Here is a 25,209-nt window from a genome sequence, read left to right as displayed (position 1 = left end):
TACAAAAATTTTCAATGAAACGGGTCTCGCATGTGCTTGAGTTAGAGCTATTAGCGTTGTAAACTCCTAACCGGACTTTTCTTGACACACAAATTAAAAGAAAAACAACGCAGCGCGATCGCATTATGTAAACCCCAGCGCGATCGCACTAGGTGGAAAATAAACAGATAAAGTAGTCAGGAAACCATGCTGAAAACATCGAGCCTCGTATGTTTTTAGCAGTTTACCGATGCAAGTGAATGATGTGACATGGGCGTGGTTGGAAGCCTAAATAGAGATTACTACAGGGGACGGAGCGCTTTGTGTTCGCCCCTAAAAAAGGGCACAATGACATGCTGGCGCCCATGTCATTCCACTGGAGTACACATGTGATGGTGTATGCGTAAGCGTGCATCAGAATGAATAGACGTACCAACAGAAGGACGCAGGTGACATCGGCTTTAATTTTTTATTCACAGTCCCGGATGCAAACCCTGTGATCAATATTTGGTAGTATGAAAGCACTACTTTAAAAAAAAATTAAATGAGTATTTGTGTTAACGGAGGAGCTACTGAAGTGGGTCGAGATGACGAGAGAGAGCACCCTGAGGGAACGACAAAAACAGGGCCCTTGGGATAAAGCACTCATGAGATAAAAAGTGCAGAGAGGTCGGGGAAAGAAGAACACAGAGCACAAGAGGACTGAGGGGATGGAGCAAAAAAAGCACCCAAGAGAGCGAGAAGCCCATGAAAGTGACAGCAACACCGGTAGTGGGAGAAAACACAAGAGGCTAAGAACAACAAATAGCACAATGGTGGCAATGACGCCAGCTACAGCACAGTTACCCAAGGATAAGTATTATGCGCACATCAGCTCAGGAGCAGGAAGCTATTTGCCTATTCAATTTCAGACACAAATCAACTGCACTAATATATGGACAATTTATTTCCGGGTATAAAAAGATTGTTGTTGGACTTGGCGCTTTCTGCAGGGTCATCCACAAACTTTTTTACTTTGTCTGCCACTTTCTGCAGTATTCGTTTTTGTTGGCCTTAGGACTCTGTACACTTTACCGCTACTAACCAGTGCTAAAGTGCTTGTGGTCTCAGTGTAAAACATGGTAACACTGGCGTATCCCCAATAGGAATATTTAATTTACTTATAAGTCCCAATTAAGCTGGTACTACATGTACCCAGACTGTAAATTGTTGATTGTGATTGTGCCACCCACTTAAGTAGTTCTTTAAACATGTCTCAGGCCTGCCATTGCAGAGCCTCTGTGTGCAGGCTAAAATGCCATTTCGACCTGGCAAAGTGAGGAATTTGCCAGACCCAAACCTTCTTATTTAATGCATATAAGTCACCCCTATGGTAGGTCCTGGACAGCCCAGAGGGCATGGTGCAATGTATTTAAAAAGTAGGACATGTACTTTCAAATTTTACATGTCCTGGTAGTGAAAAACTCAGATTCGTTTTTCACTATTGTACAGCCTCTCTCTTCCATAAGATAAGTTTGAAGTTGCCTTATTACATAAATGTAATTTCCAAATGGGATTACCAGTTAATGCTTGGTGTCTCTGAAATCACAATTTAAAATCCTAATTTATGGTGAAGTTGGATTTTAAATTATAATTCTGAGAATGCCACTCTTAGAAAGTTGACATTTTTGCCTTAGCCATTTAATGCCTATAGCCTGTCTCTGGTCACGTGATAGGGTGTAGCTGACACTTAAGTTTTGTGCATTTTATTTATAGATAAGTAACAACAATAAGGAGCCTTAATGTGTCCGGATCAGCAATCACTTGCAGGATTGGAGGGAGGAGCAGGGCAAAGCCCCACTTACATCTGAATAGGCTGTGTCCTCCCTCCATACAAAGGGCTGCTTACCTATTGAAGCTAGTCTGGAGACAGGACAGGGAAGGCAGGATGGCTGGGGACGTCAAAGGGAAACCTATAGTAGCTTCTCCCCCCACTTTAAAGACACATCTGGGTATAAATACTAGATCTCAGACACCAACACTTCAGTACACTTCTGGACATGTGGATACTCTGCCAGGACAAAGGACTGCTGTGCTGTTACAAGGACTGCTACTCTGCTAGACTACTGCTCTAAAGGAACTGCTGTCCCGATCTGCTGCTTGCTGCCCTCTTGGCTGGGGAATGCGAACTGGACCTGCAACATCATCTTGAACCCAAAACCCCAGAGTAACTCAAAGGGCTAGTCTGCAGGCCTCCTGGTCTGAGCCTCAGGGATATAAAAGGCTCACCAACAGCACCTGGATCAGTCTTCAGTGCACTGCTGACCCCCTCCCCCAAGTGGTGTCTCTCTAGCCCTGGACCCTTGGAAGTGGTGCTAAAAGGTGCCAACAACTGAAACTTGAGACTTAGAAATGTTTTACCTAAAAAGTGCTCCAAGAACTAGGAGAAGAACAGGACCTTTATGCTAGTCGATCCACACAAGGCGCATCGCAGGTTGACCTGACTTTGCGGCAGCTCCTGCTACGTCCTTCTCTGTCGCAGCAAATCCTGTTCAGCAGTCCTTCGCAGAAGGGGTAGCAGGCCTTGTGGTGCCAACGTTGGTTAGAGTTTACAACTTTGTCCCACTTGATATTTTCCACTTCCAAAAAACAAATTAAGTCTCAACATAAAAATGTTCACTGCACCTTCGTCCAGCAGCTCCCCGATGTCGACCCCTCCTCTGTGGACACAGCCTGCAGCCTTGCTCTGCTGCACTGTTTTCTCAGACACTTTTCTACTAAATTTCTCAAAGTCCAAAGGCAAGCACAAACGGAGCTTCATCCACTTCTTGCACTGACCCACGCTCCATCACGGTCTGCCATTTAAAAAAAACTTTGACCCGGTCTCACCCAACTAGATGCCCGTGGTTGGAGCTTTAATCTTGTAGGTGCTAGTTTTTACCATAAAATTTGAATTGGATTTTTGTCATTTTGGTATGAAATAATTTATTAAAATTTACTCTATCTTTCTAAATTGGACAGAGATTGTGGCTGTTGCTTGAGCGAGGTTTCCATCCACGCAACCAACAACCTAATTTCTCACAACCTTCCAGGACTGAACTATGCTTAGCCAACAACCATGGCCAGCAAGAGGATCTTGAGTTACAGGGTGTCTAATGCTGTGCATCGCCTTAGGGTGTCTAGGAAGGGGTACACCCCAACCCCTAAAAGAGGACCCAGAATGGAACCACTACAGAGAGACTGGACCTGGGGCCTAACATGGATGATAAAAGAACAGTGACGGTTAAGGACTAGCCTGGTGAGTGGTGTGAAACCCCCCTTCCCATGCTTTAAAGGATGTCGTTCCCACACCATACAGCCTTCAGAAGTAAGGGACATACATACACCACTGATGCAGGGCAAGCTTTGTTAGAAGGTCCCTTACAATTACCTCACTGTCCTACTTTTAATACACATCTGCTGACCATGCTAATCTGCAGTTTATTAGGCTTCCTGCAAAATGCTTCCTAAAAAGAAGGTCTCATAAGAGGGGCTACTAGGCTTTTTGGACAGACCTAGACTTAAAACAGGGCTGCCATGGGTACCCTACTGGGGGTCTACTGGCACAAATGACAATCGAGGGTCAGGAATTACAATAATTAAAATCATTAAAATCATTTGGATAGCCTTCACTCTTTCAAACAGGAACTCGGGGAAGAATTAAAGAGCAATATAGAGAAAAACCTACTAGATCCATGCTTCAACCTGGGTTTTAAGATCGACAAGCTCTGACAAGAAGTTGACTTGATGGGCAGTAGAGTGGTGGAAACTGAAAGTAGAGCAGACACACTGGAGTCTGCAAAAAAAGACCACAAGCGCACACAACAGTTGCTGGAAAACAAATTCTCAGATGCATCAATGAAAATCAAGGAATTAGACAAAGTGACCTAGAAAGGAGAACCTACAAATCAGGTGCCCGAAAGCAGAGGGGCCAGATTTAGAGGTGTTTGTATTTGGCATCATCTGGACTCTTCTGGAGTATGTTCGTCGAAGCGTCCATTTTGCCAGGGCTCAGTGAACGGTCCCCAAATGACCAAAACTCTCCTTGAAGTCAAGAGATGTTTTAGTTAAATTTCTCTACTACTTCTCTGAAAAAGAGGAAGACCTGATGGCCTCTAGGAAATAAATGGCCCTCCCCAAAAATTATGAACGTAAGGCCTATAACGGAGAAGCTCAGAGATAGAAAATCTGTAACTGTTTGACATTACTTTTGAATTTGGGGAGGAGCAATGTCATTGCACAAAAAAGGTTAGAGGCGGCAAAGGTTCTGAAGATGGAGCTGCTAGAGGGACACCTGTGACAGAAAACCTCCAACCACGGAAACACCACACCTCTTGCAAATAAGTCTGGACAGCCTAGGCACACGTTGAGACCCCAGAAGGTTAACAGAAAGACTTGGAATGACAAGGGTCATCAGTAACTCACAGTTAGAAAGTGCTCTGGAGACTAGACATTTAGATGTTTAGAATGGTACTCTCTGTGAACCGTAGGTGACACCTTGTATTCTAAAACAGAAGCTCAAATAGAGGCTCACTTTCTTTGGACCTGAAAACATCTTTCAGGCAAAACACACTGGGGCTGCGGAAAACATGGGACTACCAAAGCCTCATATTGTAACAGGAAGCTTTTGCAGGAGAGTTTAACCTGCTTTTGGCCTGCCTGCTGGAAGCCCACTAAAGATGGAGTAGGGCTGAAAGGGGAGTTGGGGGGTCCCTACCTCTTTTATTCGGAACCTACAGGAGACAGTACAAGGATTCTAGTAAGACCAAATGACAATTCACACTGTGTACACTGTGATGTTGTGCACAATTTACAAGTTGTTACAGCAATGTTTCTCTGCTAAATAGGTGGTTGGGGGTAGTTTGGGGCACTGGGTTGCTCTAGAACAATGTTGGGTTACGAAATAGCTATTGAGATGATCCAACAAACAAGGATAAAGAAACTTGTTGCATGGTGAAAATTATACCACTTAATACCAAGGGGTTGATTAGCGCACAAGCCGGCCAACATGCATGCATGCATGCATGCATGCATGAGATGCCAGGCCCAATATATTGTGCCTTCAGGGGAGACACACATGGAGGACATACAGATTCATGATGAAACACAGGGTATGCAGCCAGGCTGATTATGCCTCTGCTAAATTTAAACACAGTGGGGTAGCATGGCTAGATGAGATCTCTCACTTGTTAACACTGTCAATAAAACTGACAAAGGGGGTGCATACCTGGTGCTGAAAGGTGCCACGTGTGGCAATCCAATAACATTAGCCACATATTATTCTCGATTGTAGTGCAGGACCAATTTCTGAGGGTGATATTTGACACAGTACAGGAAGTATTGGCAAAAGAGGAGATAATCGCCAATCTAGCATGGGATTCTCAATTTGACATGTCCTACGGGAAATTACACACATTTTATCATGAATATACCTTCTACACACATGTATACTATATATATATATATATATATATATATATATATATATATATAGAGAGAGAGAGAGAGATAGATAGATAGAGATATATATATGATATTTTGATGAGCAACGCACTGCTGCCTCCCCAGGATTAACACAACCAATAGAGGCCAAATATCTGTGTCTGACCATGCTGCAGTCTCCATAGAGTTACAAATGGAGTTTAGTGCTGGATTTAGGCCCTGGGGCCTCTCTCCTGACAGACCCTGTGTTCACGGAGGAAATAGATTAACAAATATAAGGATTCTCTCTTAAAAGAGGGGGCCGACGTCTCATGTGGGAATGTACGGGAAACCATCAAGACAGTGATTCCTGGGAAGTGCATTGCCCAAGTGCAGAAACTAAAACTAGAGAAAAACACGGCAAGTTGGACTATACGTCTCACCCCCTCTACACCAAGTACACGATAATATGAAGGCAATTGAAGGTCAGTTGAGACTACTTTACAGGGAGTGCAGAATTATTAGGCAAATGAGTATTTTGACCACATCATCCTCTTTATGCATGTTGTCTTACTCCAAGCTGTATAGGCTTGAAAGCCTACTACCAATTAAGCATATTAGGTGATGTGCATCTCTGTAATGAGAAGGGGTGTGGTCTAATGACATCAACACCCTATATCAGGTGTGCATAATTATTAGGCAACTTCCTTTCCTTTGGCAAAATGGGTCAAAAGAAGGACTTGACAGGCTCAGAAAAGTCAAAAATAGTGAGATATCTTGCAGAGGGATGCAGCACTCTTAAAATTGCAAAGCTTCTGAAGCGTGATCATCGAACAATCAAGCGTTTCATTCAAAATAGTCAACAGGGTCGCAAGAAGCGTGTGGAAAAACCAAGGCGCAAAATAACTGCCCATGAACTGAGAAAAGTCAAGCGTGCAGCTGCCACGATGCCACTTGCCACCAGTTTGGCCATATTTCAGAGCTGCAACATCACTGGAGTGCCCAAAAGCACAAGGTGTGCAATACTCAGAGACATGGCCAAGGTAAGAAAGGCTGAAAGACGACCACCACTGAACAAGACACACAAGCTGAAACGTCAAGACTGGGCCAAGAAATATCTCAAGACTGATTTTTCTAAGGTTTTCTGGACTGATGAAATGAGAGTGAGTCTTGATGGGCCAGATGGATGGGCCCGTGGCTGGATTGGTAAAGGGCAGAGAGCTCCAGTCCGACTCAGACGCCAGCAAGGTGGAGGTGGAGTACTGGTTTGGGCTGGTATCATCAAAGATGAGCTTGTGGGGCCTTTTCGGGTTGAGGATGGAGTCAAGCTCAATTCCCAGTCCTACTGCCAGTTCCTGGAAGACACCTTCTTCAAGCAGTGGTACAGGAAGAAGTCTGCATCCTTCAAGAAAAACATGATTTTCATGCAGGACAATGCTCCATCACACGCGTCCAAGTACTCCACAGCGTGGCTGGCAAGAAAGGGTATAAAAGAAGGAAATCTAATGACATGGCCTCCTTGTTCACCTGATCTGAACCCCATTGAGAACCTGTGGTCCATCATCAAATGTGAGATTTACAAGGAGGGAAAACAGTACACCTCTCTGAACAGTGTCTGGGAGGCTGTGGTTGCTGCTGCACGCAATGTTGATGGTGAACAGATCAAAACACTGACAGAATCCATGGATGGCAGGCTTTTTAGTGTCCTTGCAAAGAAAGGTGGCTATATTGGTCACTGATTTGTTTTTGTTTTGTTTTTGAATGTCAGAAATGTATATTTGTGAATGTTGAGATGTTATATTGGTTTCACTGGTAATAATAAATAATTGAAATGGGTATATATATTTTTTTGTTAAGTTGCCTAATAATTATGCACAGTAATAGTCACCTGCACACACAGATATCCCCCTAACATAGCTAAAACTAAAAACAAACTAAAAACTACTTCCAAATATATTCAGCTTTGATATTAATGAGTTTTTTGGGTTCATTGAGAACATGGTTGTTGTTCAATAATAAAATTAATCCTCAAAAATACAACTTGCCTAATAATTCTGCACTCCCTGTATATATACAGAGCAGAATTATCTCAGCTGTAATTCAAGAGATGGGCTCTGGTGTTCGAGGCACAGTTTCCTGTATCTCATTCACCAGAGTTCCACCCTCACTACTTTCTCTCACCAACCTTAGCGCCCTTCCCACTTACCAGCTCTAATGTTTATCCCGTACAGCTCAAGTACCACACAGACCAGCAACACTAGGTTGCCCTTATCCATAACAGGAATACTGCTTCTTACCATCAACGCTCCCCCACCAACTGTTTCACTGCCCAGCCACGTTAGGCAATACCAGTCATTTGAGGACACTGCGTCACAATGGAACAGTGTCCAGGGACTGGGGGGTTTAACATTACCCAGATTACATTATTTCTCTTTGTACTCTTGAACAGGGGCTCCTGCTGTAATTTGATTGCTATATTATGAGCTCAAACTATCATTTGAAAAAGCAATACAAAGAGCAGGAGAAACTGAAGGAAATTAGAAGATGTTATATATTTATATCTATTCCTCAGAATCTGTCTCTCAGACAGAATAATAGCAGTAGCTTCTAGTAGAGAGAACTGGGCACACTTCTCAATGCTGAGGAAGATAAGCTCACTACAAAGTGCCAGAAAACAATTAAAGCACCATGTCAGAATAGCTTTACAATGGTTTTATGAAGCCTGTGCTACCAAGTTAACCCCTAAATTGGTGAATTATTCAACCACCAGGATGACATGAAAAGGAAGGGTCATGAGATCAAAGAGTGAGGCTATTGTCACAGTAAGCCCTCTACCAGGAAACAACATGTGATGCTGTGCATCATACAGACCAGTTGCACTATTTAAAATGAATGCAAATCTATACACTGAAACTCTGGCCTCAAGACTGAACAATCTCCTGCTGACTATGTTCAGTCTTGATCACTGTGGCTTTGTGAAAAATGAGGCGGTGCATGATAATATAAGACAGGTAATTCACTTAGTGGAAAAAAATAGGGGAAGAAAACTCTGGCAGTTCGACTTTCAGTGAAAACAGAGAAAGCATTTGACTGGGCAGACTGGCCCTTTTTGTCACTGGCTTTAGACAGTGACAAAATGCAAAGACATGGACTTGACTAATTACATGTGGCCTACAGCAAAGGTAACAATACAGAGCCAACTCTCACAGTCGTTTGGCTTCTACAGAGGGACAAATCAGGAATGCTACTTATCTCTCTTGCCATTCGCCTTTGCTATCGAATTGCTGGCACGCAAGTTCAGGAAGACTCAGAAAATTACTGGAATCCAGTTTAGGGATGATGAGCACAAGATTAGCGTATTACACGAATTAGGACTTGCTGTCTGAGCAAACCAATGAATTCTCTTCCTGAGGGCACTGATCAGCTGCAACAAACAAAAAAGCTCTCTAGATTTACAATAAACTTTGATAAATCCAAGATATTGAACTTATCCTTCCCCCCTGAGATAGTGATCTATTTAAAGGAGGTGTATCTCATCGGCTGGGCCAAGACACACATAAAATACATTGACATCAAGATTATACCCAAGATCTCAGGTGTGTTTAAAGCAAATTATTTGTCATTTCTAGCAAACATCAAAAAAGATCTGACTTTATTAGTTCCAGGCCTTTTCTATCCATGTAAAACGAACAGTCTTGTATCAGGCACAGAAACACTTATTAGACTTTATTTGGGATAAAACTTAACAATATCTTTCACAAAGGGTATTTTTCCAATCCAGGGGAAGACGAGGGAAGGCTCTACTAGATTTTGTCTTATATTATGCTGCAACGGTAAACGTTTGAACAATAAGGATTATCATATAATTATTTTGCTCAGTTACTCAATAAAAGTTTGTTAGACATGGATTATTGGTATTAAAAACAAGTGAAGTTTAGTGCATTTGTTTATGTTTACAAGTTTTTCTTGGGGTTTTATCCTATAGAATCTTCTTTATGCATACGGCCCGTTGGGTCCTTTTGCAGGCAAAATTCCAATAGAATTTGCTGTGAAAAAAAAAAAAAACAAGTGAAGTTGAAATCGAAAATTTTAGAATTGGATCAGCGTGTATAGATTCAACGAGTAAGTCCCTAGTAAAGTGCACTATAGGTGCCCAGGGCCTGTAAATCAAATGCTACAAGTGGACCTGCACACTGATTGTGCCACCCACCTGAGTAGCCCTGTAAACGTGTCTTAGACCTGCCATTACAGAGTCTGTGTGTGCAGTTTTGCACTGGTAAGTCGACCTGGCCAGTGTACCCACTTGCCAGGCCCAAACCTTCCCTTTCACTACATATGTTACACATGAGGTAGGCCCTAGGTAGCCCCGTGGGTAGGATGCAGTGTATTTAAAGGGAAGGACATGTGTACTGGTGTGTTTTACATGTCCTGATAGTGAAATACTACTAAATTTGTTTTTCAATATTGCAAGGCCTATTACATGGGGACCGCTTTAAATATCTTTTAAGTGTGGTTTCCATCTGGGAGTATAGAAAGACATGGAGTTTGGGCTCTCTAAACTCACAATTTAAAAATACATCTTTTGGTAAAGTTGTTTTTAGAGTGTCCATTTGAAAATGCCACTTTGGAAAAGGCAGGATCTTGTGAACAACAGAGACTTTCCTTTCAAGTTTGCCTACTTCAAAGGCAGAAATGACTATAAGTATTGGATCCAACCCCCCAGACTTTTAGAATACTCCTGGATCAAGAGGAACCTCAGCCAAGGAGAAGAGCTGGAGGAGGAGTATTGCCCCTTTGCTGTGTGTGCTTTGCTGGGTTGGCCTGCAGTTGCTGCTTCTGCCTTAATGAGGACAAAGACTGGACTTTGCTGTGTATCCTGCTTGTAAAGATTCTCCCAGGGCTTGGACATGGACTGGGATTGAGCTTGAACCCTGTTCTGAAGTCTCACGGCCATCAAAGACTTCATCTGCCAGCACCTGGGATCTCTTGCTGAGACCCCTACCCTGCCAAGTTGTGCCATATACAGTGCCTGGGCCCTTGGAAAGAGAAGCTGGTGAACCCAAGGTGAAAACCAATGCACCGGAGCCAAGCAGCAGAAAAATTGACACAGCGCCCACATCGCGGCTGTAACATCGACGTATCACTGGTAAAATTGACGCATTGCCAGCTCAGAGCGGATTGATCGCTGCCATGTATCTAGATTTTCCACGCATTATCCCTGGACGTCAAAACCTGCAACATCACCATGCAGACCTAAGGCTGCTTGTCTGGAAATCAACACATCTCTTCCCTGTGAGGAAAGAATTGATGCATTGCTTGACCGGCAGAGAAGGAATCGACACACAGCCTTACTTGCGAGTAAGGAATCCACGCATCGCTTGCTTTTCCGATGCACGCTTGCCCGTTTTCTTTCAAAATTCATATCTTTGTTTGTGTAGGTCGGATTTTTGTCGTTTTGATCTAGTTTGATTTGGATAAATATTGGCTAATTTTCTAAACTGGTGTGGAGTGCTTTTGTGGTGTTTTCACTGTGTGTGTTGATAAGAGACCTACGGGCTGGGCCTAGATGATTGGCTCTATGAGTCCCAGGCAACCTGAGCCCTCCTCCCACACCTGCTCTGGCCCCTTAAGTTTGTGGAGGGAACCACAAGACAGCCACCTCCATTTTGTGAGCCCAGCATTTTCCCTGTGCCCTAATACAGCCCAGTGATCAAGCATTCCTAAGAGACCTGGGTAAGGAGCCCCAGACTTTTCTGGGAAATCTTATTATTTGTTTAAAAGTGTTTTTTACTGCTACCCATGCCTGTTTACTGTAGACTCTTTGTGTTTCAGGCAGCTTGGCCTTTTAAAGTGCTGTTTTTTTAGCCATGACTGTTTAAAATTTCCCTCCTAGTTTGTGGCACAAGACTGCATAAAGCACCCCCCTCTTTTCTAACTACTAAGGCTACATACATCTTCCAGAGTGTGTTTAGGAGACTGCTTAATCTGTTTCTGTGATTTAAATTGTGTTTAGAAACTGTCTGCATCCCCTGTTTTTGTCTTAAAAAAGCCACACCTCAGAGTGCGCGACAAGCAGTATTTCAGTGTTTTTTTTACAATCTCTCCCTTACCTGGAAAGTAGACTCTGCTAGCTTGGAAGTGTGGATTCAGCCTGTCTGTTTCCAAGAAGATTCCAAATAGAGCAGCAGCTCCCTCCTACCTACCCAAAGGGACTGGGCTTCAGTTAATTTGGCCCTTATATAAGTTTCTATTGGTTGTTGCATATGGTGTTGTGATAGGTTGTTGGGGCTGGTCTTTCTATTGGCTTAGGGATAAGAGTTGGGCTTGTAATTGGTAGTAGGGCTGAGATTCTGATTGGTTCCTGGTTTTCAGGGTTGCGCTTGTGATTGGTAGTAGGGCTGAGTATCTGATTGGTTCCTGGTTTTTAGGGTTGGGCTTGTGATTGTTAGTAGGGCTGAGAATCTGACTGGTTCCAGGTTCAAGGGTTATGGTTGTGATTGGGTGCCAGGATGAGGGGTATGACTGTTGATTAGGGCTGGGTCTCCCATTGGTTGTATGATTTAGGGTTACAAATCTGAGTGGTTAGGGTTAGGACCAGGTTTCTATTGGCCAATAGGGCTATTTAAGCCTAGGGCTCAGGGCGTCTCAGCCCGGGCATCGAGGCAAAGGGTGGAGAGGATAAGGGCAGCTGCCTTTTTGGGACAGGTAGGGCCTAGGGCCAGAAATGCTGCCCAATTTACCATTTATCAGAAAGGAACTTACTCCCAACACATCCATCAACATACAAACACATTATCTGCAAAGACATCCGACTCCTGCTTCACAAACTGACCTACCACAGATTGCAATGTCCCATTATCCAACACAATACCCCATGTACAACACTTATACACATATCCACAACTGCAACAGTAAAACACCTTCAGTCTCATAGCAAACACTACTCTGTTCACTCCCACTAACACAACCTGCCATCACCCACACAACACAAACCACATTATACATCACTTTCAGCCTTCCAGATACACACTCCCTGTTCATACAAACCAACAACACTATCCTCTATTTGCTCCACAGAGACCACCTTTCATCATGACAATTCCTAAACCCAGCCTTCCAACACACCATCTACAAACACCCTTCCTCTCTCTTCACCAATTACACACAACCATACAATCCTCACACTCCACCACACATATTACCTCTTCCACTCATCACAATTAACGCAAACTCCCCTGACACACATCCATCCCCTCTTACACACCCTTGTCTAATACATAATAAGGCTACCTTACAAAAAACAGTACTTCATGTCTCTCTCGGCCACCAAGTCCACCACCTACACACACATACCCAACAAAATGCCTCCTAAACCTGCTGGAAGATGAAAACTATATTGAAAAGCAAGACTACTGTGACCCTCATACACTTATCACAACTAATAACACACCTGCTACAAGCTCAAAATATACTGCTCACCCTTCTCCTAAACAAAACAACACCGCCACTAACACACTTTTTATAAACTGACAGCTCATAAATGCTGAGTCACTCTAAAAAAACAAGCACCACATCTACGACCTGCTCACAGACACACAACCTGACTTACTATTCATAACAAAATCATGGTTGGGAGATGGCATGGCCCCAGTGTTGCATGAAGCCCTTCCTCCGGACTATCAAACCATCACACAAAACCGTATAGGCAAGAGAGGAGGTGGACTAACTATTATATTCAAACAGGCAAAAAATCTCAGTAAAACAGACAACATTTCCATTCGAGGTTGTGAAGCCCTAGTCACCAGATGCCACCCTACTCCAACTTCCTCCTGTAACTTTCTCCTCCTTTACAGACCTCCACCTAACAACTCCACTTTCCCTGATGCTTTTCTTGACACAGTCTCAAACCTTATTACACTATACTCCAATCTATACATTCTTGGGGATCTAAACATTTGGTTTGACAAACCCAATATACCACATCCAAAAGCTATCACCACCGGCCTACTCGCATTGAACCTACATCAGGTTGTACACAATCCCACACATCACTGGACACATCCTAGATGTCATTTTTGCTAAGCCTGAACTCGTTACTATTCACACCATCCACCTGGTCAGACCACCATATGATAACTTTCCAACATACAACTCCACAAATCAACACACCCCGCAACTACTTACATACATACATACACCTATCGACCATGGAGCAAACTCAATTTAGATCACTTAGAAACACAACTAACAGCAGACACAGATCTGGATACAATTAATTCTGTACCAAAACTTTATGAGTGGCTACAGGAAGCTTTTGATGTCCTAATACCACTCAGAAAAACTAAACACGACAAAAGAAAGCCAACACCTTGGAGAAACACAGAACTTAAAAAGATAAAACAACAAATCAGAAAGTTGCAGCGGACCTGGCTCAAAACAAACAACAGTCAAGATAAACTGCAGCTACACAAACTTAACAGGATATACAAATCATCAATCAAAAAAGCTAAAAAAAGATACTACTCAGACAGAATTCAAAATGCTCAATCTACAACCAAGGAATTTTATAAAATTCTCAATGAATTTCGGAAACCTACATGCATGGAAGGAAGTCATCCCACCACTCAAGATTTCACAAACAAATTGGCAACTCACTATACAACCAAGGCAGACACATTGGACTCCTATTTAAAACAGAAGAAAACCATTAGCACCAACCCCTTTACTAAAATACCCTTTAAGAATAAACCATCCCAACCTCTACAGTCCTTCAAACAAATATCCCAGGATGAATTTATAGATTTGGTCAAAGCAAGCAGACCTTCTGGTTGCCCTTCTGACCCTTGCCCGCCACAAATCTTCAAGAACATCCTGCTACCTACTTCTGCTGCCACACCTGTAAGAAGAATAATCAACAACTCTTTAACTTCAGGAACTTTTCCTGCAGTCCTGAAAAAGGCATACATACGACCATTATTAAAGAAAACAAACCTAGACCCACAAGACCCCAACAACTACAGACCAATCACAAATGGACCTTTCCTGGGCAAATTGATAGAAAGAGCAGCATTCGCCCAGATGTCACAATTCATTGAAGACAATTCTATGCTTTCAGACTTCCAAACTGGATTCCACCCAGGAAGAAGCACTGAATCAGCAATCATGGCAATCTGGGACGATCTTAAAAACACAGTCGACCGAAATGGAGTTGCTGCACTACTTCTCTTGGACCTCTCAGCTGCCTTTGATACGGTTGACTATGACACCCTAACTCAAAGACTCCACGAAGCCGGCATACAAGGGATTGCTCTCAACTGGATTACTTCCTATCTCCAAAAAAGAGCGAATATCATCCACTCGCCCCCTTCTCATCCGAACCCTACCTCACAAAAGCAGGGGTCCCCCAAGGGTCAATCATCTCACCTTTGCTTTTCAACATCTACATGATATCTTTACCAGAACTGATCAATGATTTCCATCTCACATGCTACAACTATGCAGATGACACACAAATACTACATAAATTAGAAGACCCCCAAAACATTGAAGACTCCCAAATCTTCAGTTGCCTCAGAGCCGTTAATCAGTGGATGACCTGGAGCCATCTCAAACTAAATACCTCCAAAACAGAAATACTCATATGTGGTGACTGGAAACATTATGACCCTCTGTGCGTCCGGCCTGATGATCTCGGACCACCTCCTCAATTATCCAAGGAAGTTAAAAACCTAGGAATCACCATGGATTCCAAGTTAACTATGAATGCCCAAGTAGACAAATTAGCACGCACAAGCTTCATCACCTTAAAGACTTTACAACGCATCTTCCCCCACCTCGGATTTCCACACAAGGTGCAAGCTACTATCTCGCTTGTACTATCCAAACTGGATTATGCCAATAGCCTCTACCATGGATCATCTCCATCTGTTATGAAAAAACTACAACGTATCCAGAATTCCGCAGCCAGGCTACTACTACATATAAAGCCGCAAGCCAACATCTCCCCTGCCTTGAGAGCACTACACTGGTTACCCGTTGCCAGAAGATGCACTTTCAAGCTGCTTTGTATCACCCACAAAGCTATATATGGAACAGGACCACTTTTTATCAGAAAGAAAATTACCAAATACATCCAACAAAGAACCCTCCGCTCAAGACTGGCACCCCGCCTTAGAACACCACCATATAAGAAAAAGACTATAGGTGGTACATCCTTCTCCGTCCAAGCAGCCAAAATATGGAATTCATTACCCCCAACTATAAGAGCCACAGATAACTTTCTTGTCTTCAGAAAACTACTCAAGAATTGGCTCTTTCCTTCATAACCACCTTTTTCAAACAACTATGAACTGCATATGCCTATTTGGATAAATATTTTTTTCAGATTATATGTATATTTCTATTTATTTATAGTTTCTTTGGAAAATATGTATTGCTACTGTCATAACAATAAAATACACACACGCTCTTTAAACCTGTCTAAGTATTTTTTACCCATGATTCTAATTATGTATTGTATGTGCATATGTGTGTGTATTCATGTGTGTGTGTGTATTTATATATATTTATATGTGTATGTATGTGTATATGTTGTTTCTGTGCTTGGCATATTCATGGATCATTGCATGGCTCCTGGTTTTTGGGTTGTTATACTAGATATCTATGAATTCCTGCTCTCATCTTATCACACGTATCTACTCATCACTCCTGTGTCATGTCTCTATCAAACTATCCTCCATTATCACTCTGACTCATCCCAAATCCCTTCTACCACTTTCATCTCCTAAATATCTCTGCCTAAGCTCTTCCCTCCACCTCCACATCTAACTCACCAAACCTCACTCTACCTCTGTGACCTCCCACACAACCCTACTAAACTCTCCTGCATTCATCTCACCCTGCTACTATGATCTCCCTAACCCTTCCACATACTCTTCCCCCTCCGCCCCCCTTTATTCATCCCAAGCCTTTGGGTTGAGTAAATGAAGGATATACTCCCAATTAACACTTCTGGATTTCTTTCCTCCTCCACCCCTCCATTACTCCAGTCAATCTAACTAACAAACTCTCATATCCGCGGCTCAAATTAACTCATAATAATACTAAAACTGTACTCATTATTAAAGATACTAATCCATCACTAATTCTTTTTGGGTTCCGGAGTAGCGTGCTGCTCATCGAAAAGCGCTTCGGCGCCTCGTCAGGGGTAGTAAGCGCTATATAAATACGATTACAATACAATACAATACAATACAATACAATTATATTAGGGAGTGGCAGCTGGATTTGTGCAGGAAGATGCACTTAGTATGACAAAACAACATAAGATGAGTATCCCATAAAATATGAAAATGATTCATAATGTAAAAAGATGTATACATTGTTATTATCTATTTAGCATAAGCACTTTAAACATTGTCTATTTAGTTATAATGTTGTAATTTATAGTGTTTTGGGATGAGTTTCAGATTTTGGGAATATTCATTAGAAAGTATTTACACCACTCCAATATGGCCGACATTTTCAGTTGAATTTTCTGGGTTAATAGTAGTCTGTCGCTTAATGCGGTGGAGTGAGCAATGAGTAGATACTTAAATTCACAAAACATGGTGTACTGTTTGACCCGTGAGCAAGGAGCGGAGGCTTCGAAACGCATCAGGATTTTTCTGTTGATTCTTCAATAAACACACATCTGCAATAGAATCACGGTACGTTGTTTTTTATACTCCAATGTGAATGCCTCGTGGGTCTCTTTGACAACGTGTTTTGTGGATACAGAGATATATATATATATATATATATATATATATATATATATATATATATATATATAGATATCTATATATATATATATATATATATATATATATATATATATATATATGTGTGTGTGTGTGTGTGTATGTTATTCTATGCTTAACATGTTCATAGGTCATTGCATAGCTCCTAGATAAGTTGTTATATTAGATACTTATGAAGCCCTGCTCTCATTTTATATCACGCTGATCAAATGTTTATTATCATAGGTACTTGGCTATTCCAAAATTGTTAGAAAAGTACACTTATTAATTATCTTCAAATATTACAAATCTTGAAAGTCTGTTTATACAGTACTACTTTTCTTCTCATTTTATTCCCATTATTATATTCCTTGGACATATATTCCCTTACTATGTGCTTACATATCTATTTATTACTTTAGTCCTACTGACTAGAGAAAAATAAAAAATAAAAATAAAATAAAATATATAAATAAAATTCAAATGATAAATAAATCTTATATATATATAATAATAATAAAGAATAAATTAAATACAAATAATGTTCAAAATATATATATATTTATAAATTAAAATATTATAAATAAAAAATATTATATTTGTACTCTTTTGTAAGCTTTACTTTGTCTACCCATCACCATATGTCATGTCTCTATCAATCTATCCTCCATTCCCACTCTGGCTAATCCCAAATCCATTCTACTACTTTCATCTTCTAAATAACCCTGCCTAAGCTCTTCCCTCCTCTTCCACATATAACTCACCCAAACCTCAGTTTACTACCATGATCTCCAAAACAACCCTACTAAATTCTCCCTCATTTATCTCACCTTTAACTCATCCAAAACCCCGTCTGCTACTATGATCTTCCTAACCGTTTCCACAGACTCTTTCCTCCTCCATCCCCCCTTTACTCATCCCAAGCCTAAATCCTATTAATATAAACTCCCAATTAACACTTCTGGATTCTTCCCTCCTCTACCCCTCCATTACTGCACTCAATCCAACTAACAAACTCACATATCAGGGTCTCAAATTAACTCATAATAATACAAAAACTGTACTCATATTTCCCTATACTAATCCACCACTAATTCCTTTTGGGTTCCGGAGTAGCGTGCTATTTGCTGAAAAGCACTTTGACGTCTCGTCAGGGGTAGTAAGCACTATATAAATACTATTACAATTACAATTACAAATACTTTATATATTGCCTCTGAAATAAGCCTGACTGCTTGTGCCAAGCTACAAAGAGGGTGAGCAGAGATTATCCTAGGTGTGTATCTCCCCACTCTGACGAGAGTGAGGGTCCCTGCTTGGACAAAGTGCAAACTGACTGCCAGCCAGAGACCCCTATTCTAACAAGAAGGATTGAGTATCAATTGTGATGTCTGTGATATTTACAAGGACATGAATTGGGAGCAATACTACTGCTGTCAGTCCAAGGAAATCTGTTTGTGGTTAAAATGTCAGTTTTATTTGACTTTAAAGTGGAATGATTGTTTTTACCACTTACCTACAACACAGCAATTATAAGGTGGCACACTGTGGAGGTTTGGGATTTTGGAGGTCTCCTGACTAGGATTCAAAACCCCGTTGGGAATGTTGACATTTGAAACCTTATCTTTGATAAATTAATGTACATATGAAATATAACACACATGTGAAAAATTCCAGAAGAAGATAATTCTGATTGCTGGAGTGTTGAATAAATACTAGCAAATAATTGTTTTATGTGAACAATGTATGAAAGACTATTTACGAGATGGCATATCCCATTGATGAGTGTAACATAACTCTGACCTATTCAAAATCTATTAAGCTACAGATTGGGGGCAGAGACAGTTTTATAAGGGTAAGTATAGAGACAACTAAATAACACTAAGTTTCTTACACAAAAATACATTGGTTTTAATTTACTCTTAACAAATACTTTGTAATATAATATGTGGAACACATTATTAGATCAAATGGATATCTAATCACAATAATGAATAGATTTCTTAAATTCTGTGACTCAGGATCAGTTTGAGTCTTATATAGTAAGCTTAAACTAAGAACAGAATTAGGAGGCGTAAACAATTGGCTCTCATCACATCAACAACTATGTGGAAGCAGCCATCTTATAACTCAGTATGGTATCCTGTAAAAATAAAAGGTAACAAAAATATATAAGGGGCTGTCGTGAGGACTTCTTAGACCCATGTTTGTTCCCTCTGTTTTAGCTTCATTTTATATTTCATGTTTTATTTGTTTTAATTAGGCTGCTTTTAGTAATGATTTTTACATATTTGTATCAACTTGCTTTTATATTAGGAATATAAAGAATGAGCTGCTTGTTTAGTTGGCCTTTGCACTACATGTAATCAGTTCTTTCTGTCCAAGGCTAAGAGCACTGGAGACAGTTTCTAACACCTAAACACAGCATTGCATCAGGGCTGTGCTTCCAACAGAGTATGGTTTATTGCATAAACGATGCACTAACCCGGAAGCGGCAGAGAGCATTCTAGCCCTGACTGCCCTGAGACGAATGTTGTGTTTGACATGCAGCTCTGCTGGCGCTAGTCTACCAGCTTCCAGAGAGGATTGTCATTTACACCTCAGGGTGACTCCTTACCCTGTCTTCATGTATGGGACTGGGCTGATCCCTTAGATCAGGCCAAGCAGAAGGATACACATGCTATGCTCTTCAGTATAATCTTAGGGTTAGGTAGGAACCTCTAGAACCACATTCATCATGTTTGTATTCCTTATTTTCTATACCATGTTTATATGGCTGATAACTTAGCTTTGTTTCATCTGCGTAATTGTGGCAGTCCGTTCGTTTTATGCCAGACTGTAAATGTTTCAATAAATGTTATGAAATCGTATCTTCCATCTACTTTGTGTCTCACCTGGACATGCATGACTAACATCAAGAAAGGCTAAGATCTGTTTTCCACGACTTCCCTCGGGAGTCAGAGTGTAATGTTCAGGTTGCCATAATCACCTTCCATCCTGGTTAGTTTGGGATTCAGATGAGGCATGGTGAGCTAGCCAGGAATTTGGCCAACAGTTTCTGACAGTGTGGACTGACTTAGTGTCCCACATTCCAAAGTCATGTTGTCCTAATACGCAGTCCTATTACCACAATAGGAACAAGGCAGGGTAAGGATACCTAGGTCTTAGGCCTGGTGGAGGCCAGGAGGGTGGGGTATTCGGAGGGCCCACCTCCCCACCGAGTCAAACCCTTTTTTTCTCTTAATTCTGCAACCCATTTGTGGTGGATTCACACATAAAACAAACCCAGGATGTGTCAGGGCCAGGGATGTGTGGTGCATTTCAATTTGCCCTCCCCATGCCTCTGTGAGGCCCCAGGGCCAAGCTTAAATTTATGAGAAAGTAGAAATGCACACATCCCCCCTTACTGAGCCTCCGTGAGGTCCTGGAGACCCCACCCTCTGGGGTAGATTGAAAATTAAACCTTCCTACCAGAGACATGAAAGTCCCTGGGAATCCCACACCCTATGGTCGGCTTCAATGGAAACACTCCACCCCCAAGAAACAGTTTCTTTGCCTGCAAGAGCGAGGGGAGGAAAGAAAATGTGTACTTCCAACCAGCGGAAGCAGCAAAAATGCCCATGTTCTTCCAGGCAGGTAAATAGAGATTGCTTCTGCCTGGCGGGAGCATAAAAAAACAAAAAAAAAACCCTGCTGCCGCCAGATGGAAGCGAAGCTGGCTACCGCTGCACCCATGACGGCCTTGGGCTCCCCCTGCAGCCTCCAACGTATGTGCTGCTGGTACCCCAGCTGGACACCTACAATGGGACCCGGGAGATGCGGTCCCTAGGGCCTGTTAAGGCTTGGGGAAGAGGGTTGCAGCTCACCCCCCTTAAAAAAAAAAATACAGTCCCAAGGGATAGGGTCCCCAGAGCCTGTAAAGGATCGGGGAGGGGGGGGCATGGCCAGGCAAGATGGCTGATTGGACTTGTTAAGTCAAAGCTCCGCAGTCCCATGTAACAATCCTGCATAATTCTCCCCGCATGAGTTTCCTTGACTCTGGGTCACCTGACTATGAGTCTCCCAAAGCTTCCCACCTATACAACACCATCCAAGCATCAGCATGCCATAGAGAGAAATCAACATCTCGGCCTGGGTACGGAGCGGTGCAGAGTGGCACTGAGGATTTAAGATGCAGGCAGAAAGGAGTGTGTGAGTGGCTGGAGGAGGCCCTTCCAGTGCCCACTTGAGTGCGATCCAGGTCTCGGCCTCGCTGGGGGTGACTTCAGAGGAGGAGGAGACATCGCTGTGGATCCGGAGTGTGCCCCGGTCTGTGAGGTAGGCTGCTGCGAAGTCGGTGGGTGGTGTGGTGCCATGGGACACTGGGGCCTGAGGTGACAGTGTTGGACTTCCAGGGACCCCAGAGGCGAGCCTGACCCCACCATACTAACACGTGGGGCCTCCAGCAGTCAGAGTGCACTGGCTGTGTGGCTGCTGAGCTGGGGGAGAGCTCAGACTGCCTAGTACACTAGGGATAAAGGAAAGACTGTCACTGGAACCTCAGACATGGAGGAGTTCGCACCTGGTGATTTGGCATGTGGCGGGGGATGCGGATGAGCCCCCCCCGTCCACAAAATCTCCTTTCCTCAGCCAGGGGGGGGTGTATGCTGCATACTGCTTGGGCCTGATGGAGAGTCTAGTAAAAGCAGAGGTCTACTACCCACAGGTGCTCTGGCGAAGAGTAACAGGGAGCGCCTAGGTGTAACAGCGGTCATCAGACCAGCTGTAAAAGAAAATGAGGGCGGCAGCAGAAGAGAGCCCTTGACACTATCAATTCACTGACCTGGCCAAACGTACTGGCACCTGAAGGACAACCTAGAGGCCAAGCATACCTATCGGGGCCCAGAGCTAAAACACAATTTAAATGCCACAGGTGAGCGGAGCCTCTTGCGGGGTTGCTCCAGGGATCTGACCAGGATGTGGAGGAGCTCCCCCACTCTGGCATAATCTGGGCCAGTCGCCCTGGGGAGCAGATCAACAACAAAGATAGAGACCCTGCTTGACTAAAGCAGGAAATGCAAAAAGAACAGATGATGGACGGAATGCTAAACAATGCAAACATTCACTCCCAGTCACAAAGATCTGGGTTTAATCGATCATTTATTTTTTTGCTCATCACAACACTCCAATGTGGACCCAGCCATATGCAAATCAGTCTTGACCCTGTTCCCCATGGAAACCATCCAGACTGAACTGCCAAGCCAGCTCCTTCCTGGACCAGAAACAAGCCTCCATGGACTGAATTCAGGTTATCACCTTTCATCAGCCAGGCTAGCTTGAATGCAGTGGCACAGTGAGCAGGAGACAAAATATATGTTATCCGCAGACAGTTGCACGGCGAGCTGTGAGACAGAGGGGAAAATTGCAGACATGCAGAGTGATACATTCAGACGAGTTTTTAACCTTCCCTGACACATGCCGCCAGCTCAACTTTGCTTAGAATTTGCCTAACGAGGCAAGACTTGGCCAGGCAGCTTCAGCTATGAAGGCCTGGTACAAGATCAGTCGGCACAAAACCTTCAGAATAATGCCCTCTGGACAGCGCTTCAAAATGACCAGCAAATGACCCACAACAAATACCTGAGGGCTTCCATCAATCGTGTCTGAAAGAATTGTGGGACGCTGGCGTGTCATATGATACTTCCAAAAAGGGAACCAACAGGGCCACTAAATCAGTCTCCCTGATTGAAGAGAAAATCAAATGTAGTGCTCGCCCCATGCTTGGATGGTCTTAAAGCATTACACCACATCGGCCCCTGCTACCTATCTTTTGACTCCGTTCTCAGTGAATATAAAGCACAGCCTAATGGCTTTACGCCTGGGCAATATACCAACCCTGGCTAAAACACCAGTCTGGAAGCATCCTGGCATGGCATCATGCTGGCACTGCAATAGCCACGAGGAAGATCGTATTCACATTGTCTGCATTTGCCCCCAGTTGAGAAATCTCAGACTGCAATTCCTGAGACGCTTCAACGACAGGGGCATTCGTTCTTGCAGGGAAGCTCTAATAGCCTGCCTAAATCCAGCTGACCTTCAGATAAACTGTAAATTTGTCAAATTCTTGGCTCTAGCAGTGCCTAAAGTCTCTTATCTTTACTAATTGTAATACTTTATTTGGTTTATCTTTAAACCTTACCATTTAATTCTGTTTTTAATTCCTGATTTCATTGATACTTATTCTAGTCGTGGTTTATTAGCAAATGATGTATCGGTCTGGTTTTCTTAACTGATATTAAGTAGAATTGACCTCAACTGGCTCAATGTCTCACTTTAAGTACGCTATTAATTTTGTGTTCTATCATAGGCCTCTATTTTAAGTTAATAGAATTTCATTTTCAGGAAAGTTATTTTTATAATACTGTTATGGTTTTAAATAACTAAAACTATACATTTTTGATTGATTGATTGTTGTCATGTAGCTCAATAATAATATGCAGCAGGGTCATTTTTGGGGTGCTGGGAAATAACCAGCCCAACATCTTCTTAAGAGTCAACAAGACCCTTGCCAAAAAAGTAACAACCACTCCACAGCTCCACACCATATGTATAAAATTATTCACATGTGACTTACATCTGAAGTAGCATGGGGAACTCACCAACTCTATTGTTTCTGTTGGGTAAAATATGTGCAGTGTAGGTAATTTAGTTGGATAATCCTAATTTGTCAGTTGATTATCAGTTCTCGAGGAGAAGCACACACCTCTGTCCAATCATCTTTAGGTAGCAAACCCATCTCTGTCTGAGAGATATTCACCAATGTTCTATAAATTTGTAAAACATTAGGCATCTGGAGATCTTCTGCCAGGAGTTAAGCCTGCAAAGGGCTACAGCCAGGCAGGTCCTCAAGTCCCCAATACAGGACCCTCATCCTACGAGATCTTTCAGCCTCCTTCGATACAGTGTACCACCACACCCTACGCGCCAGACTCCACACAGCAGGCATACGCGGCAAGGCCCTTCGATGGATACACTTCTTCCTAACAGGCAGAATACAGAGAGTCAGGCTCCCGCCACACCTGTCAGAACCTACAGAAATCAACTGTGGAGTACCCCAAGGATCCGCATTAAGCACCACACTGTTCAACATTTACATGACCCCCGCTCGCCTCAATCGTTAGGAACTTCAGTATGAACATCATCTCCTTTGCTGATGACACCCAGCTGATCATCTCCCTGACTGAACAATCCTGAATAGCCAAGAACAATTTCAAAGACAGGATGGAAGCAGTCGCCGCCTGGATAAAGGAGAGCTGCCTTAAGCTGAACTCCAACAAGACCGAGATCCTTACCCTGGGACCATCCTAGTCGGCCTGGGATGACTTCTGGTGGCCCTCAACACTAGGCAGGCCCCCCACTCCCACAGACCGCGCACGAAACATCGGCGACGCCCTCAACTCAGCATTCTCCATAACCAGACAGGTCAACTCAGTCGCATCCACCTGCTTTCAGACCCTCCGACTCCTACAGAAGATTTTCAGGCGGATACTAAGACGACTGCCGCAAATCAGTGACACACACACGCCTTGATCACAAGCAGACTTGACTACAGCAACGCCCTTTATGTCAGAACCACCAAGAAGCAAGCTGCAACAAATCCAGAATGCTGCCGACAGACTGGTCCTGAACATCTCCTGTCGAGAGCACATCACAGGATACCTGAGAGACCTCCACTGGCTCCCAGTCGAGAAGATGATAAACTTCAAACTCCTCGGACACGCCTAAAGAGCCCTCCACAACATCGGACCCATATACCTCAACCACCCCATCACCTGGTACTCCCCTTCCAGACCTCTCCGCTCCTCCCAGTAGTCACTCAACACCGTACCCTGCATAAAGAAGTCCTCAGCTGGAGGAAGATTGTTCACCTACCTGGCAGCAAGAGGTTGGAACACCTTACCTCCACCTCAGACAGTCGCCATCACTACCTCAATTCAGGAAGGACCCCAAGACCTGGCTCTTCGACTGAACC

The 25,209-nt window shown here is 42.9% G+C and overlaps 1 protein-coding gene across 1 annotated transcript in view; it reads right to left on the bottom strand.

Moving 5' to 3' along the window:
* The window catches only part of LOC138261617 (arf-GAP with GTPase, ANK repeat and PH domain-containing protein 3-like), a 2,246,054-nt gene that overhangs the window by 2,152,117 nt on the left and 68,728 nt on the right, over positions 1-25,209 (bottom strand). The window lies entirely within an intron of this gene.

This window comes from Pleurodeles waltl, chromosome 10, assembly GCF_031143425.1.
Source record: "Pleurodeles waltl isolate 20211129_DDA chromosome 10, aPleWal1.hap1.20221129, whole genome shotgun sequence".
Classification (NCBI taxonomy): domain Eukaryota; kingdom Metazoa; phylum Chordata; class Amphibia; order Caudata; family Salamandridae; genus Pleurodeles; species Pleurodeles waltl.
The sequence above is the reverse complement of the archived record's forward strand: the minus strand, read 5'-3'. Positions and strand labels throughout refer to the sequence as shown.